The following is a 5,327-nucleotide window of genomic DNA, read 5'->3' as shown; positions in this document are numbered from 1 at the left end:
TAGGCTAAAAAATTATTTATAATAAAAAACTCAAAAAATAATTAATATATGTAACTTAATATATATGTATATTTAAATAAGAAAATATTTAAAATTATTTAAACAAAATAAATAAATATATCCTACGAACAAAAAAACATTAACTAATTGATTAATATATACTGGTAGTATAAATAAAAAACATTTAAATAAAAAAGTAGTATGTTTTTAATTTTGGGAATAAAACATAAATAATTATAATATAATAATTTGTTTAATTATTAATATTTATAATTGTTATTTTAAATCATAAATTTAGAAAAAAAGTAGATTAACAAAAACGATTAATAACTATATTAGAGTTGACACACATAACATTAGAATAAGAAAAAATAAACGTATAATATGTTACTTTTTTATTAATCAAATTACTACAATTCAAATTAATTTCAATAAAATAATTTAAAATTATAATTTCAACCTTATTACATACATAATACGAATTATTGAACAATTTATTATCATGTACATGGCACAAATTATTAAACAATTTCTCACGTGTTTTTTTTTTCAAAATAAAAATACTATTTTTACTTATAATTATTATTCTTTATCAATTCTTTTATTTAAACACTAATATTATTTATTGATTTTTTTATTTTTATTTCTCACATTTATTAAAAATTCTTTTTCAATATTTTAGGTATTAATTATTGTTATTTAATTAACTTATTTTAGGTATTTACTTATTAAAATTTTAGGTATTACCTCAATTATGGTATTATATTAAGACTTATTATCATAAAATTTTACTTAACAAATTGTAGGCAAAAAATATATATATATATATATATATATAATTTATTATTTTTCTCTCACATGACATATTTATTGTTATATTTTAAATTTAGAATTTTCTTAATCTAACATTACAGTAAAAGAATAGCAAGCAAAAAAAATATGGGAACATTCCAAACATAATTACTGCTAATCTTTTTTTCTTTAATTTTCAAATATATTATTTATTTTATTTATTTAGAGTAATAACTAAATTTATTATAACTATAGCAAAATTATCTTTAAACTATTAGTATTATTAGTAAATTTTTAAAATTATTGACATATTATTAGTATATATAATAAGCAATAGTAAATTTCCTTTCATGTTTATCATTTAAAAGATTTATAATTTTTACATAGCCTTTATTCTATTTTTTTTCCATACCTAATGACTATTGACTACGATCCTTTTAATAGTATCACCTATAGTAAATTATACAAAGAAAAAGTATGAAAAATAAAGACAAAAATTATAAGGCTATAGAAAGTCTCATTCAAGTTTGAAAAGAGCAAGACGGTTTATATAGAAATAATTCTATAGATGATAAGATTAGTTGATTCATTTACTAAATTTTTTCAAGTAATGCTAAGTTCAATTTATAAATAGAGCTTAATTTTGATGCACTGACAGTGTAAAGCATTTTACACAGTCGTGCAATCACATCTATTCTTTTGGATGACCATTCACGCGGTCAATGTGAAAGATATTTATTTTTATTGATGTGTCATTACGTAATTGGATGCACATGTAAAACTACTTTATATTGTCAGTGCATCAAAATTAAATTCTTATAAATATTTGTAGTTCATATTTTAAGTTAATTTTATAAGTACACCATTTCACAAGTCAAAAACAATTATTTTTAATAGTTTTGTAAATGCTAATAGCTTTTATATTTAAATTATTTTGCAATACGATAAAATTCATTGTTCAATCAAGAATTATTTGACAAAAATATTTGAGAATGAATTGGTAGAAAGGAAGGTCTATGTCTTCTCAAATTTTGAGATTGAGAAATCAAGCGGAATATATCTTCTGACTGTACACACGTGCAAAATATCTTTTAAGTTGGAATCACGTGTAGTACATACGATCGATGATCGTAAAATTCTGGATAATCATTTTAATTTGCTTGCCATGCTAATATATTGAAACAAATAAATAACGATTCTACTTATTTGGTACGTAATTAATTTATATTAACCCACACAAAATTATTTTCCTTTTGATTTTAAGTTTTGCCAAGAAATTGTATAATAGCATCATTTTATCGATAACAAAAATTTTAACAGTTTATTTATAAAAATATTTAAAATTGTATTGTGATTTTTTTTAAAGGTATATCCTTTTATTAATATACTATTGTTAGTTTTATCATTTAACAAAAAATAAATCAGTAAATTCTCTTTATTTTATACACGTACGAAGTTATAATTTCTTATATTATTCGCTTATTTGTCTTTAATTTGGTACTTTTAATTCAATTTTTTTGTTCAATTAGATGTTATTAGATTCTTGACTAGAAAAGAAAAACTTATATCATGGTTAAAAATAGAGAGAAGTGACCAATACATTGTGATTGATCTTCATGATTTATAATATGTAAAATTTTAATATGAATATTTCTTTTGGTAATAATTATGTGTTATGGTGCAATTTTTTTCTTTATGTATTATTATTTACTCTCTTAATTTTCGCTTTCATTCAAAAATGAGAAAAAATAAGATGTACACTATGAGATCAATTTACAATCCAATTACTTGATCATCTATATGATCACCAAGCAACCGAATACATAATTTATTTTCTAATTTATAAAATTTAACAAAGACATTGATAAACATATTGGTTTCGTATTTATTTATGTATTTTATTTATTTATGTTGTATTTGTAATTATATTATATCCATTTTTATCAATATATTTTTTTAAAAATACCATTAATGTTAGCACATGGTGTATTAAACAAATTAAATGATAGAAATACGTAACTATTTTCTTTTTCAATTAAGATTCAGTAAAATACTGTAATTTAAACTTGCAATATCAATATATTAATAGTAAAGTGGAGAAAAATGTAACATTATATCAGAGAAATTTTTTTAAATCATAATTGTAATATATAATTGAAATCATAATTGTAATTTATGATTGAAATCATAATTTAAATGTGCTAAACGGGATAATTTCATTTAGAAAATTCATAATTCAAATATATTTAATATTATATTTAAAAAAAATGAACAATGCACATCATATTATTTATTTTTTAATTAAATTATTGCAATTCAAATTAATTTTAATAGAATAATTTAAAGTTATAATTTTAATTTTATCACGTGCATAGCACGAATTATTACACTTGTAGAGTTATTATTAGTGAATCCCTTTTTATCCTATCCTAGCTCCTTGGAGTTTCCATATATAAACCGGTTCTTAGTATTGGCTCTTTCAACCAATTGAAACAAAGGCTAATAAACACAGTTTTAAGAATAATCTTTCAAACCATCATTTATTTCATTCTATTCCAAGACGAGATGAATAATTGACCTTGTTTGACTCCTTAGGAAACATATCATCGTCTGAAGTCTTTGTTATTCTCAGATTGACTTGAGTATCTCAGAAGCACTATCGGTTCCAATCTTAATCATTCTTTGAATTACTTCTTAGGTGCTGATAGAGCATATATGCAAAGAAATGCATGACCTAAGCTTCACTCATGTTCATAAGAGCCTTAAGAAACTAAAATCGATCCTCACAAGAGTTTTTGTAAATATATAAGCTATAAACTCAGTGTTGATAAATTTGAGTTCTATATTTCCTTTCTGAATATGGTATTTAATGTGGTGATACTTAATCTCTATATGCTTTGTTCTAGAATGATGACATGTTTTCAGCAATGCATATGGAACTAGTATTATGCAAAAGAATTTAGATTACCTTAGTAGATAATCCTAAATTTGATTTCTAATCTAAAGAACTTGTTTATAGAAATTCGTGGTAGCTATATACTCTGATTCAACTATTGATAGAGAAATAATGTTTTGCATGTCACTCCCCCAGATGATAAGACACTTTTTTGAGGAAACAATAACTTTTACTTATGCTCTTTCTAATAACTCGATCTCTAGCAAAATCAGTGTCTATGTAACCAACTACATCAATTATTGAGCCTTGCTAATGCCCTATACCAAGATTGGTAGTAACCTTTCAAGTGTCTCAAAATTCGATTCATGATTGTAAGATGGGGGCTTTTGGGATTAGACTGAAATACTAAACATATACATATACTAATCTATATCAAGTCTACTAGTAATGAGATATAAAAGTGATCTAATCATTCCTCTATATCTAATCTCAGACGCACTTTCTTCATTTTCATCCATATTAGCGATCTTAGACGGATTCATCATAGTACTTAGACTAATGAATATAGTCTCATATTTAAGTTTTTCAAAAGTTCTTTATAGTACTTAGACTAATGAATATAGATACCTTTCTCAATTTGCCTAATCTAAAGTTCTATAAAGAACTTCAATTCTCCAATCATGCTCATCTAGAAGTCACTTTTCAACAAATCACCAAAGTGCTTGCATAGAAAATTATGAGTTTTTCTATAGGTGATATCATCAACATAAATTTGAAAAACTAGATGCTCTTTATCGTGATAAAGAGCAAACAATGTTGTGTCATAAATGCTTCTTTAGAAATTATTTTGAGTTAAGAAGGAACTTAGATGATCATACTAAGAACTTGTAGCTTGTATGTTTGAGATCATATAATGCCTTTGTTAGTTTCATCTCATGATTTGGGTACTATTTTGTCTTCAAATCCAGATGGTTGTTGAAGCTGGCAAAGATTTAGTATTAGAAGAGGGGGTCGAATCACACGAGGCCAATTTTTTCTTAAACAAGTGAGCTGTAAATGCTTTTCGAGTCTTTGGACTAGTATGCAACGAAAAACATTAGCAATAAGTTCTAGAAATCATTAATATATTGATTTGAAACAATTTCTTAGGTTAAGGGACACACAAGATTATTTGAACAGTAATTGTTTTAAAGAATATGTTAGTAAAAAATTGTTGTCTCAGATACTCCATATTTTAAGATAGTTTCTGAGATATTTGGAGTAATTTAGATCCAATTAGAGAGAGAACTGAGGTATCTATAGATAATAAAATAATCATAACTGAAAATTCCTTAATTAAAATAAATATAAAAGAATGGAATATGTAGAGTTAAAAGATGAGAAGATGCACATAATGATATATACTGATTTGGCTAAAATGCTTATATCCAATTCTCAAGAAGAATATCTCAGAGTTTTATTGTTAGAATAAGTGTACAAAAGATACTATTTGCATTAAGATTTCTCAGGCCATATCTTTGACTTAAATTATACCATAACACAATTTAAGAATCTTAGATATTATTTATTCAAGTCTTCTTAGGACTACAAAATGACTCAAATTGGAACAAAACCTAATCTAAGAATTTTAGATATTCTA

The sequence above is a fragment of the Arachis duranensis genome, chromosome 2 (assembly GCF_000817695.3).
Source record: "Arachis duranensis cultivar V14167 chromosome 2, aradu.V14167.gnm2.J7QH, whole genome shotgun sequence".
In the NCBI taxonomy this organism is placed as follows: domain Eukaryota; kingdom Viridiplantae; phylum Streptophyta; class Magnoliopsida; order Fabales; family Fabaceae; genus Arachis; species Arachis duranensis.
This window is presented reverse-complemented; position numbering follows the sequence as displayed.